Here is a 13,752-nt window from a genome sequence, read left to right as displayed (position 1 = left end):
TGCTTCTGCTGATTGCATTGAAAGAGTATGCAAGCCAATGGTTGAAATATAAACCTCATGAGAAAGAAGGAATGGCATAGTAAGCTCCAGGTTGCCACGAGGAAAGATACCCTGTTTCATACATTTTCTTATGTTGCTTATGTAATAACTTTGAGAGGCTTATATTCTGCTACTGTTGGGTTATGAAAATCTCCTCAGTTGTCTTAAAGAAAAGAACAGCTCATTAATGCAAGTGTTGTGTCAAGAAAACTGCATCAGTGTTGCTTATCTTTGAAAACACAGAAGAATATGGAAATATATGTACAAGGGTGGGGAAAAAAAAGGCTAAACTTTAGCTACTCGGGAGCAATAAAAGTAATTTGGTATTATACAGCTTGAAAGTAATTATCTGCCTTCTAGATTTGACATTGGTCAATATAAAAGATTTGGCTTGCCTGTGCAAAACTTTTAGTGTTAAATTTCCATTCAGTTCAGTTCTAAACTGAGTTTAGGACTCTATTACAACATTCTCCTCTTCTTCCTCCTCCTAATAAAAAAAATTGATTTATTGTAGGGAAGATATTGACATTCTTTCTCTTTGCTTAAATTAAAAAGAGAGGGAGAAACAATGGACACATTTTGCCTACTATCTGTACTAAGCATTTTTATAAGAACATCTATATTAAAATATGCAGATGTCTCATAGGATTCATTCTGCTTGTTTTCTTATATTTCCTTTATTTATTTATTTTTTACCAGTGGTTTAAACTTTCAGTTTTTGAGACTTTTGATTTGCTTTACCTTCTAGATTACTAAAATATTTGTTTCATCTTGATTAATGATGACAATATTTACTGTGTAGAATTATATAGTGTTTTTTTTAATTAAAATATCTTTGAAATGGCATGGGTATATTTTAATAATAAATGATAGTTGCAGTATCACCTAGACAGGACACAAGATTAAAATAGCTGTTATGTCATTTGAAGAGGTTGAGGGCCAAAGAAGACTTGTTTGTACGTTATCTTTTCATCTTTTTCAGAATTGTTTTGTTTTAAAAATTTTATGTTGTCAAACACTTGGTTCAGAATTATGGTTTTTTTTTTTTTACTTATGCCTCATTTTAGCATATTATTGTGGCAGGCAAAATTCATAGCTTGCTTCCTTCTGTAGGTCTCTTTTACTTAAATATGAGATCAAATTATCAACTCTTGAGAATTTCAGTTGATGTTACACATTTTAAAATGAGCTGGCTTATATCTGCATTTCATCTTAACTCAAGGCTAAAATATTTCAGCTGGTTAAGCCACAACTATTACAGTCTTCCTCTCACTTATGTTCCTGGCTGGGTAGCCTTGTCTCTTTTTTTGATCCCATACTGTGCTGGTAACAAAACCAGCAGGAAAACTCTTTTTTGTTGTGCTTACCTCTCTAATTGGCTGTGCAACAGAATGTGACATTTAATATATTCTCTGATGAAATGGAAGAATCAATGTCTAAATATAGACTGCAGTTCTGTTAACTGGCTCCCTCTTCTCTAATGATAATCTTAATATCACTTAATACATGGCAGTGAATGACATGAAATTTTGATTCTGCTCCTAAATCTGTCACTGGATTATTAGGTGAGTTTAGCAGACAGAATTTTCAAAACTGAATAAGAATTTTAGGTTTCTCAATAAACCCCTCTGCTTTCTAATGTGTAGAGTGTCTGCAGCAGTACGTGAGCTGATGAAATTGGACACGTGGGTACTTGACTATTCTGAAAAGTCAGGCCAGATATGATCTCAGTTGGAAATCCAAAAGTAGTGTTTACCTCCTCAGATCTGTATATTCTGTAAAAGATCATAGTCATACCTCTCCTGTGGTTGTGATTTAAAAGTCACTGAAAGTCACAGTATTACATTGTGCTCTATTTGGAGAATTTGTTGCTTCTCTACAGGGATCCCAGTAAGCTTTAGTATGAGTTCGAAGTCGATTGACTTTTTTTTTTAATCAGTTTTTTGACTTGTGAAATACAATCTTAACACAGACGACTGCTTCCCTTATAAAAATTCATCATTCTAAAGATACATGCTCTGTGAAAGATGGTTTATTATAATGCATCTCTAGTTGCTCACCCAGAATTTAGGACACTTCAAACTGCTAGTCCCATTGGCGTGCTACTAAGCTCTTACTGTTCTGGGGTTTTGTTTCCATTTCATATTTCTTTCAAAACAAAGAGCAACGTTTCTAATAAGAGATTGAAATGTCAAAGCAAATATTTTAAAAGCAGAAAAAATCCCATATCCTAGCAACGTATGTAACAGGGCATGTTCCAAATCCCCCAGGTAAGAATAAATGACCTTGAGTTGTTCGTTCTTTCACTGCAGCGTGTAATGTTAAAGCCAAGTCTCTGAGGGCATTTTGGTTAAGTTCGTTTCAATCTGACTGTGTCACAAGATCACAGCTACTAACTCTCCCATGTTTTTTCTCCATCAAAGTTTAAGACATCATTAGCGCCCACTCGAACTTTGCTTGGAGGTGATCACAGTGAATTGGTACTCTTGTGTGAATAGCATGTACAAAGGTTAATTATGGAACAAAACAAAACAAAAAAGACAACTGTTCTAAAAAAGGCTTGTTTTAGTGTCAGCTTCCCTTTTGTGAAAGAAATAATGCAACCTAAATTCTCCTCAGTGATCCACATACTATGTAGTAAAAGGAGCACACTGAGAGAGTAGCATAATGGCTATTAATTTCAAACATCTATAGTTGATCTTTTTGTCAAATGAGTGGTATACCGTCATCTGTGGTTGTATATATCTTGTTAAATTCTATATAATTAAACTAAAAGACACTAAAAAGTGTGTAGTAAAGAAATCTAATATTAACGTTAGTGTCATACATGTTTTTATTATTATATTTTATTCATCTGTGTGAAGACTGATGTTTTGCAGGATTTGATCCTCAGAAACTCTGCTTTGGCGTCATTGTATTTTGAGGAAGGTTTTCAGCAGGAATAGATTTCTACTAAAAGCAGTGAACCATGGGGGCTGTGCAAAGCTTGAAGATAGTTAACAATGCCATTCAAAGGGATCAAATACTATAATCTCCTTAAATTTTGAATTCTGCCCATGGATTTTGACAAGCTGTGCTGTCTATCCAAAATTTTTGTACAATATATTATTGAAACCATGACTTTCAGTTGTACTGGATGAAAATAGATTTTATTTAGTAAAGAGTAATATAATAATAAATAATATTACTAATGAAATTGAGTACTAACAATTTTCAGTGCCTACTTTTACTCATTGGTTCTAACAGCATAGGTTGAGTCTGCACTGCTAGTGCAGTGAAGGAGATAATTCTGAAAAAAACATTTATATAAAATAAGAGATACAGCCAAGCTAGTTACTGAGACTTTTAAGCAAAGAAGAGGAAAAGATACTTTTAGGCAATCATGTGTGTCATCCTGAAGTAGTTGTCCAAAAAGATGAAGATAATTTATTTCTACTCAATTAATTTGTCACTGTTCAAAAAGTAGATTTGATCTTCTGTCAGTTGGGGAAGTAAACAAAATTGCAATGAAGAGATTGTTTTCACTATTAATTACTTAATTGATTTTTTAATAGCTGAGGATCTTGTGTAGCTGATGATGGTAAAATAGCTGTTAAGGAAAAATATTGCTTTACAAACGGTGCAATTAGCAGACTTCAGATGAAAGAGTGGGATTAACTGACATTCCCCATGTCTGAGGATTTTTTTTACCTGTCTTTTCCCATGGTTACATACCATGCAATTTAGTATACAACTTTATAATTATAAATGCATTTTTGTATGCAGCCTTACAACTAATATTCTGATAGATCAGAAGAATGGCAAGTTTTCTGTCCAAACTGTGTTCCAACATAAATTTTTGTGGAAATAAAAATATAGTTTTCCAAATTTATATCCTGTTCTTACAGAAGACACTGTAATTGCCAAATTAAAATTTGTAGTTCTGTATTAAGGGGTGTGAATCGGTGTACTCTAAATATGCCCACGTTGAAAGAAAACTTGTAGTTACAGCCACAGACATTTGTGTCTGTCCATATAGTTTGTATCAGAAGTGTAAGCTGTAGGTAAGGTGAAGTCCACAATCTTTTGGACAGTGTACTTCAAGTTCTACAGAGAAGTGAAGAAGTTTCCTATTAGTGACATATACATGAAAAGACCCATGTAGCACATCTTCAGATAATGTATGGTTGAAGAACATGATAGATTTTGCATGTGGAGCTAAATATTTTCCATTTTAATATTCTGTGTGCTTAAAGGGAGGAGTTTGCTAGTCCAGAATGCAAGTATGGTGCCAGTAAGTTGGAAGCTAGCGTTCACACTTTCAGAATCAATCTTCAGGAGCATGTTTGCTCCATCGCCATCTCTGTGCTGTCCTGCTGCTTTGAGGGTTGTTTTCAGAGCTTCTCATTCTCTAGGATCTTCTATTTCCATAGGAACACACAGCTGCAGACATTCCCTGGGGCACTGTTGGACTAGGATCAGCTCGTTCCCAAAGCAGGGCTGGAGCTGAAACTGATTCTGCGGCATTTTGGAGTGTTCATTGGCATTTTTGTGCACCTCCTCTGGTAGCAGAACCCTACACATGACTTTATGGCGTAAATGGTGTGTGAAATCTCCTTTACCTCTATGAATTTCACCATAGGATATATTCACTCAGGAGACTACTTTTTTTATTTTATGTATATTTCAGAGTGTTATTGTTGTTCTACTTAACATGGGATATCTATCAGAATTCTTATTTTAAACTATGTCATGCTGTTAGACTTTTAAAATTAATTCTAATTTGTGAGAAGTACTGGAAGGCTGGTTTCAGTTTTTGAAGTGAATAAAAAAAACCTAATAAATGAACAGATTTCTAAATGTATTAGAAAAAGTTAGAACTACAAAGTTTGTATGCTGAAAGATTTTCGCTTTTTTATGGAATAGAGGAAAATACAGAAATGCCCGTGAGCCTTTAAGCTTACTCTTAAAGGGTAGAGAATGCAGCAGAATGCTCTAGAGGGCCTGGAAATCTGAGTCTTTAAAGGAAAAGAGGAGGAAAAAAAACCCCAAAAAACTAATAATCTGAAAATTAGACCTCAAGGGATATAGAATATGTGTCAGGAGACTCCTTTTTTAATACTTTGTTGCACATAAAGACAGCTGATATTTTAAAATAGCTTGGCCAGCTCATTACAGTATGTTAGAGAGTATATTTGTTTTCTGCAACAACAAAAAAGCTGTCTAAACACTGTCTTTTGGAGAGTGATTAACAGCCATTTCCTTATTTCTCTATAATGTTAATCACTAGGAGTGCATAAAAATTTTACCTCCAAGGATCTGATTCTAAACTCATTGAATTTTATCATTTTTCAGTTAGTTTTCAGTCAGGCTGTAAATCATCATCCAAATAAAAAATACTTAATACTACAGTTGAGGCTAAAGATAACTTTCTTCTGTTTGCTTTTATTTGCCTATTGTGAAATAACGATTATTTTTTTTCCAGTTCCTGACAAATAAACTTCCAGGAAAAAAATAATCATGATTAGTGCAACTGGCACCCTGTTAGGTTCAGCAGGGAAAGGACAACATTGTAGGAACTCATTTTCATTTGCATTTATATGTTAAGTATGAGAAATATGCACTTTTCACTCAATAGCAAATATATTTTTCTATATTTCTAAGTCTGACCTATCTTATATATAAGTATAAATGACCTAGTCCATCAACACTGGACCTTACCTGACCTAGTCTTTTATCCACATCAACCTTTCATTGTGTGTGTTTGCATTCCACTAGTATGTGCAACTCGGAGAGCTGTGGCATTGGGCCCTCTACAGATATACCATGGGTATGAAAAGACTGTTTAAAGTTATGTGCTGTCAACAATGTGGACCATGGGGTAACGCTGATGTGCTAGAAAGTGTAAAAATTGCTTAAACCTTCATGAGTTCTGTGTGTGCCCAAGCAGCAAAAAAAAGTCTAACCAGATGCTGGGCTGCGTTTAGTAAGACCCAAGGCAGCATGATGAAGGAAGTGATCATTCCGCTCTAATCAGCATCTCTGAGGCCACATCTGGAGTTCTGTGTCTAGTTTTGAGCTTCCCAGTGTGCAGGAAAGGCACGGAGGGAGTCCAGGGCAAGGCCAACAAGGTGGTTGGGGCTGGAGCACTTGATATATGAGGAGAGTCTGAGAGTTGGGCTTGCTCAGCCTGGGAGAGAGCTCAGGAGGGACCTTATTGCTGCCTACAGCCACTAGATGGGAGACTGTATGGAAAATAGAGACAGACTCTTCTCAAAGGTGTCCAGCAAAAGGATGAGAGGCAACAGACACATGCTGCAGCAAAGGGAATTCTGATGAGATATTAGGAGAAAAAATGTTCATGATGAGCATAATGAAACATTGGAAAAGGCTGTCCAGAGCCTTTGTGGATTCTCCATCCCTGGAGATATTAAACACAAAATTGCACAGGACCGTATGTGGTCTGATGTGGCTCTGAATTTGGACCAATTTGAGCAGTAAGTTGGGCAAGATGATCTCCAAAGATCCCTTCCAACCTAAATTATTCTGTGACTATGTATGAATGCTATTCTCAAATAACAAGATTCTGTGTTGTATACCTTGTCCATGAAACACACCTCAGGTATGATTTCCTTTAACAGCTGGAGCAGTCCAGATAAAATTTCAACAAATTATTTAGTTCTAAGTAGCAATGAGGATCTGTTAGGACAGTTACACAAGTTTTAGGGGTCTGTATTTTTGTATCCATATTAATCTACGTTGTTAGCAGTAGTCACAAGAAAAGCTAAGAGTGGCTTTGGTTTTATTCAGAAATTGTGGGAAATATAAAAGCAGCTTCTTTCTAAATAATGATGCAATGTATAAAATTCTAATCTAGTTGTAATCATAAAATGCAAATTAAAACTAGGGGGAACAATTGTATATTTGCACATTTTATGTGTGAGGAGACGGAGGTCTTCTTAGAGAAATAAGTTTTCCTCTGTAAGAAAATAAAAACATTAAATCCCAGCAGAGCTTCCTAATGAAGCTGATCTTGAAACACAGTTCTTTTGTGTGGAAAAGAAAACGATCACAGAATTTTAACTAAAAAATCTACCATCTTGAAATGTGCCCTATTGACAAGGATACTCTGATACTTCTTTAAACACTGCTTAATAATAATATAGATCCAGGGATTTGCTAGCAGGTGGACAATTCCCTCTTGAGGCAGAGCAGCCAGCAGTGTCATTATCATCCTTTTTCATGAAGGGATTGTTTAAAAAAATATCACTAGCTTTTTTTAAGCTGTGTCAAATAACAAGTTTCTAGTGACTTAGTTCTATCACTGAAAGCCAAATTCCTGGAATTCCTTTTTATCTTTTCCCAGTAGAATACTATAATAATTTTTTGCACTTAGAGAAGCTCTTGTGGAGAGTTCTCTCTTGATTTACATGGATATATTGTATTATAACACTCACATGAAGTAATCAAAACTACTTAAATAAGTAGTTGACTCAAATGTAAGCAGCAGGCAGACATCAAACTCACTAAAGCTCCTGCAAAATATTTCAATTTTATGTTATGTAGAGCTGCTTAAAAGTGAAAGGTAAAATTAATTAAAACACCGTTAGAGGCATAAAAACATATTTGTTTTCAAGGGAACAGGGGTCTTGAACATTTTTCTCCATTTCCTAACCATTATACACATTTACTTCTTCATGTGACCCACCACTAGGCATGTGTTGTCACTAGATTTAAGATGAATAAACAGTAAGTTCCTCTAGTTCTGGGGAGGGGGAGAAGTAATGGGAGAAAGAATTGCATGTCTTGGGAAGCTGGTATTATGGGGGATTGAGGAGAGAGGGGCACCATGCTCTGAATTTGCCTGATCTTCACTTGCTTGCCCCACCTTCTTCACCATTGTGGAACATGGCCAGTTTGTTTTCTGCTGCCTGGAGTCCCCATGGCCCATCTTTTCTTCAATTATATTCTCCTTTTGTTTCTACTAAACTGAATTTTGCATGCGGAAAATGAGCACAAAATGTCTGATTTTATCTAACACCTCTAACAGCTGATGTCCTTTGTTAATGATGAACAACATGTTGAAGAAACACTAGATTCTAGCATTTATAGATTCTCTTTTTTGTTCACTAGTCAGGGAGGGTGGTGGGAGGGAGCTGTATGTTTATTTTTTGTTTTCTTTGATATAAAACCAATCCTTTCTTCATTACTGGAAAAATAAAATCTCAAACATTCATATTAGCAGACAACAAATTTACAGTGTAAATAGACAGAATATTAAGTTTTCAGGTTATTATGCACTTCGATGGAATCCTAGAAAATCGCTGAGTATGCATTGAGCTTGAAATATGTAAATAATCCCATTAGAAGCAATAAGACTATATGTTTTCCTCACGAAAGACATTATTTTTCTGAATCAGATCAGGGAATTCAGCTCTTCACACAATCAAGTGCTGAAGCAGGACTTAATTAAAAGAAAGCTGTTTTTGTAGTAAATGTGGGCCATTTCACATTACTCAAACCTCTCATCTGTCTCTGTTGCTAGCCGATACAATAAGCAAGGTAACAAATCAATTCCGAGAACTGTATTCTGCTGCTTTTGTGGACCATTGCTCTTATTGAGCTAAAAGATCGATTTAACCTATCACCATGGCACTCCTAATGTTCATGTGCTTTCTGCTTGTATGAAGGATTTTGTGCAGCCAAAAGTGAATTTCATACCTAGAGGTTCAGTCACCTCAGCCAGCTCCCAACTTTCTTTTTCATGCTTCTGGACTTGTCAGATCCTCCAGCTGAATTGTTAAACATGGAATTCACACTGGAGTTCATTCATGCAGTTCAAATATTGCAACTCTCTATATGCTCAAGAAAATTTTTCCTGTTAGCCACTAATATGCAAGTAACTCAGTTGCTGCAGTTAGATGCCGCTCACGGAAGTACAGCTTAAGAAAAGATAATGCTTACCCATCTTTTTCTCGAGGGATTATTGTAAAACCTCCAATCAGAAATAGTTGATAAAAGGTAGGAAAACCATTCAGGGTGACAAAATATGAGCTAAACTGATCCACTGAACAAGAAAAATATATAACGTTTGCTGTTCATTTTTGTGTGCTTGAATAACTAGGGAAGAGCATGGTGTAACGATTCCAAACGTGTAGTACTAATTTGTTAATAACTACTGATATTAAGCTTTTTGCTGATGACAAATCTTAAAAACAGATCATAAATTTGTAATAAATGCTCTTTCATCCAGACTGTTACAGTGTAATGATAATCTTGGGTAGATTTCCCTTAAAAAAATAGTCCATTGAAGTGGAAGTTAGGTAATAGAATCAACACTGGAAAGATGCTGGAAAACAAGAGAATTGAGAGTTACAATTTTTCAGCATCTTGCACATCTGGCTTTGTTGGTAACAGGAATGTGGAAATTGCTTAGGGAAGAGAAAACAAGGAATAATAAAAAACCCAAGTATAGACATAACAAAATACCAAAATAGAACAATCAAAACATTTAAATAATTGTAACTGACTTCTAGACATGATTTTTTTTTCTATGTAAGCATAAAGAGTTAAAAAAATATAGATCACATTTGAGGTTTTTGCAGCTTTATGTATATACACTCTGATTTATTGTTGATGAGATCATAATTGCCTAAAATTCAAGTATTCTAACTTGATTAACAACTTGACCAAGACTCATCTAACTTATCTCTGAATTCGGTAGAAAAAAGCTGGAACATCTGTGGTTCAGTCTGCCTGGTTCTGAAGTGGATGTCTGCAATAGGTGAGGCGAATTGCTTCCTGAAATGGCTTTTTTCTCTATACATATACTCGGTGACAATCCCAGGTGTAGATACCTACCTACACTTAGTCTTACTCATCCCCACCTTTCTGGTGGGGCAGTTTTCTACTGGAAAATACGTGTATGACAGAGCCAGCATGTTCCATGGGGAATGCAGTGACTCTGTGATTGCCCCCAGTCAGATTCCTGACATAACCCTGCAAACCAAGCAGGTTTCCTATAATGTGCAACAGCCAGTTCCCACCATTCATTAGCACAAAAAAAAACCCTGGATAGCCAGAGCAAAGGCAGCAATGTTACTCCTTTGGGACAGTGTAAAGCTGCCTGATTTCCTTCTCTCTCATCTACCTTTCCATCTCTCTCAATACCATAGCCCCAAGTTTTAATTTCATTCGATTTTAGTATGAAAAAAAACCCCAACCCCCCCAAAAAAAACCACCGAAAAATCATGTTCTAATGTTAGTAGTAGGGAAGTGAAAATCTGTATTTTCTTGTTCAAAGTGGATCCTTTTTAATATTTTAACAGAACAGTATGACACTTTGTTTCTCTGGAAAAAATAAGATCAACATTTATTTCTAATTGGAGTAGAAGCTGTTTTTAATATTTTTGAAAAAATGGTTCTGAGGTAACACAAAGATCCTGTTTTATTTCACTTTCCTGTTCAGAGAAATCTCTCTTATATTTTTTTGACCAAGAAGCAAAGAAGGTAAAAGAAATAAATAGTAAACAGAAGGTGAATTTAAGCATTTCTCTGTTTGTGGGGAAGAATGATGTCTTTTGGGCTACTGTGAGTTACCAGAGATGTCTTGCTGCGTGTGTCACAGAATCATTTATTCAAACAGACAGTTTTGAAGGTGGCATGGTGTGGGACTAGATCTCAGGGTAAACGTCCAACCTTTTGACATATGTTTGACCATATGAATGGGACTGTTTTCCTTTGTGGTACGTTATCAGTGTGTCTTAAATTCCTACTGTGCATCGTGATCAGCACTGATAGCATTTTTAACTGTTCTTATAAATCCTTCTACCTCTTCATATGTGGCCCATATGGCATAATATTTCTGTGATGAAAGCTGGTATATTTGGCACGTTCCTATAATGACATTCAGATGTGGGTTTCAGCTCTGACAAAGTGATTGTGTTTTGCACAAAAATAACAGTGCATCAGAACCGGTAAAAATTATTATCTCGTTTGCTGGTAGTGTGGTTTCGGGTGGGGCTTTTTCCCCCCCGCCCTCAGACCTGTTATTAAAGCATGTGATAAAGAAGAATAATATAAATGCTAGGGAATCAAATGATGTCTTTGGGTACTAGATGATAACGCTAAGAGCTTAGCATCAATATTCTGTGAGTCAGTTAATAAAATCAAGTGGCTCAGCCATTTATATTTTGTAAATATTCCCTGAATAATTTAGAGGAAATAAAATTAGTAAATTCAGAATGAATTTACTAAAGCGGATCTCTCATGCAGATTGGTACAAGTCAGGGGGAAGTCCTTTGGAGGCAGCGGAAGCTGAAATGGGGATAAACACAGCCAACTGGCCCTTCTGAGCAATGACTATAAGGCGTCTCATACTGTGTTGCGCTGTTACGAACTCAAAAATAGCAATTCTGCCTACCTAGACTAAACTACTTGTTCCAGAGCTATATACACCTGCAACAATCATCCGCAACAGATGTTGATGATAGGATCGATTTAGAGATGGAAGGGTTTCCAGGAAAAGAATTAGTGGGGTTTTGTGTATTTAAATTTTAATGCTGATAAAGGTGTATGTGAGTGGAAAAAGTTGCATCTTTGTAAGTGGTTTCAGTCAGGACTTAGATCATTGTTCTGGGTTGGGCAGAAAGTAGGTGAAATTGTTTCACAAGTCTTATGGCTATGGTTAAGAGAAGACAGGAAAGGTGGATGAAATGTAGGTGGAGAGTAAAGGGTAGGAAGAGTGTAGTTGTTGAATTGGAAAAGTTTGCAAGACCGTTAGTTTGTCTCCTTTAAGAAATAGTTGTATAAAGGTCTGTATTGATGAAGCACAAGAATTCGGCGAAGGAGAAAGATTTGTAATATAGAAAAGCTTTTGTGTTAATCTAGTTTATGCAAATTTAATGTCAGTAAATTTCCCTCCCCCCTTCCCTCTCTTCATGCTAGATTGCAGAAGGTTTTAGGGCAAACATCACTCGCCTTCTGAGAATGATGTCTAATAAGTGTCTTTTAAATCTTCTAGCTAAATATGCTGAGATGAAGGAAAATTTTGCATGTTGAAACTTCTGTTCAGTCATGTTGGTTCATTTTGTATATTAATTTCTATTTTTCATTAAATTATTTACCAGTATTTCTTGTCAAGGTGAGAATTCATTTATTTTGTTTAATTATTAGTATTTTTGTATGAATTTAGTAATTTTGTGTGTCTCTAATCATCAGAATGATTTATACATAAGCCAGAATTGTCAGTGGAATCTAAGGAAATTGTGCACCTGACTTTTAATTTCCTTGGGTGCTCATTACCTTTGAAATTATTTCATTAGATAATCTTAAAATCAGAAATCTTAATTAAAAGAACAGGACAGCCTTTGGAGACCTCCTAGTGCAGAATACAAAGCATATTTTTTTTTCTTATGAGAAAATCAGGGGTTTTTCACTGTAGGATTCACAGAAGATGTGTTCTCTTGACTTCATGTTTCACTGTATGCCTATTTCTGAAGTGCATGGTCTATATGATCATTGTTAGGCTTTGCTGTAGGATTGATGTTCAGGGATGCTATTTAACAATATATAGGATAAATGATTCCTCAGCCTGTTTTGAACAATGGGTAGATAGCCGTTTAGGTTATCATTTTCAACTTTCTCTCCTTCTACTGCCATTGCATAATGAGACTTTTTCACTGTAATTATCATTTCCAGCACAAAAAAATGTATAAGTAGCAGATTATTTTTTTAGTACTATCTCAAAAAGAAAAAGAATGAACAGCAGGACTCATTTTCAGTTCCCTCTACATCAAAAGAATTGTAATGGATTGTTAAAAATAATGTGAAAACAAGCACTTTTTCACAATACTCAACAGAAAATTATGATTTTTTTCCTTTTAATGTTTTGCTACTGATTCTTCTCCTTGGAGACATTCTGAATTCATTTCAATCCGTTTCTGTATTTTTTTCCTTTCTTTTCTAAACTTATTTGAATTTTCCCTGTGAGGGATGCACTGTGAGGAAGGTGACACAGCATAGAGGATTCCAGTTCCTGTAAGAGTTGTCCATGGCAGACTGTTGCTGGGCGGCATCCTGTTGTCTGTCTGCTAAGAAAGAAAGAGAAGAAAGGGGAAAGAAAAAGAAAAAAGCTAATTGTGAATAGATTTATTGCAATAATTCAGAAATAACTGCTATTTCTGAATATAATAAAAGCAGCATAAAGGTTAAATGTTAGGAACTGGCTTTTAGTTCTAATTTTATGGTTTACACTGAAGTAAAGTAAGCTCAGATAGTAAAAGATGGGAAAAACTACACAGCATTTTCTCAGAGTAATTTCTTTCTATATTTGATAAGAATTTTTTTTTTATTTTAAAGGAAAACCTTTTAGACAAAGCCAAGTGTCCACATCAAAGTGGAAAGCTATTTTTAATGAGAATTTCAGTGATAACTGTAAGACTTAATGGAATCAGTTACAATTCTGTCCCTTCTAATACCAGCCTCTCAGGAAAGTACCCTCTTACAAGTAGTTTCTGAAATACTACAGTGTACTTCTAAATATTTTTTAATATTCAGTTCTCTCTCTTAGTTAAATTATTTCATTGGTCTTAAATATCTTTTTAAAATGCAGGCATTTGTGTATGTCTCTCCATCTGTGTTTCGATGAGTAAATTTCTCAATACAGTAATCCTTAATGTTTAAACTTCTCTTTCTTACTTTGGTATGGTTTGATGCAACCAACTCTGTCACTCA

At 35.4% G+C, this 13,752-nt stretch overlaps 1 protein-coding gene across 11 annotated transcripts in view; it reads left to right on the top strand.

The window, feature by feature from the left end:
- DMD (dystrophin) overlaps positions 1-13,752 on the top strand; it is a 1,301,546-nt gene that overhangs the window by 948,348 nt on the left and 339,446 nt on the right. The window lies entirely within an intron of this gene.

This window comes from Rissa tridactyla, chromosome 1 (assembly GCF_028500815.1).
Source record: "Rissa tridactyla isolate bRisTri1 chromosome 1, bRisTri1.patW.cur.20221130, whole genome shotgun sequence".
Classification (NCBI taxonomy): domain Eukaryota; kingdom Metazoa; phylum Chordata; class Aves; order Charadriiformes; family Laridae; genus Rissa; species Rissa tridactyla.
The sequence above is the reverse complement of the archived record's forward strand: the minus strand, read 5'-3'. Positions and strand labels throughout refer to the sequence as shown.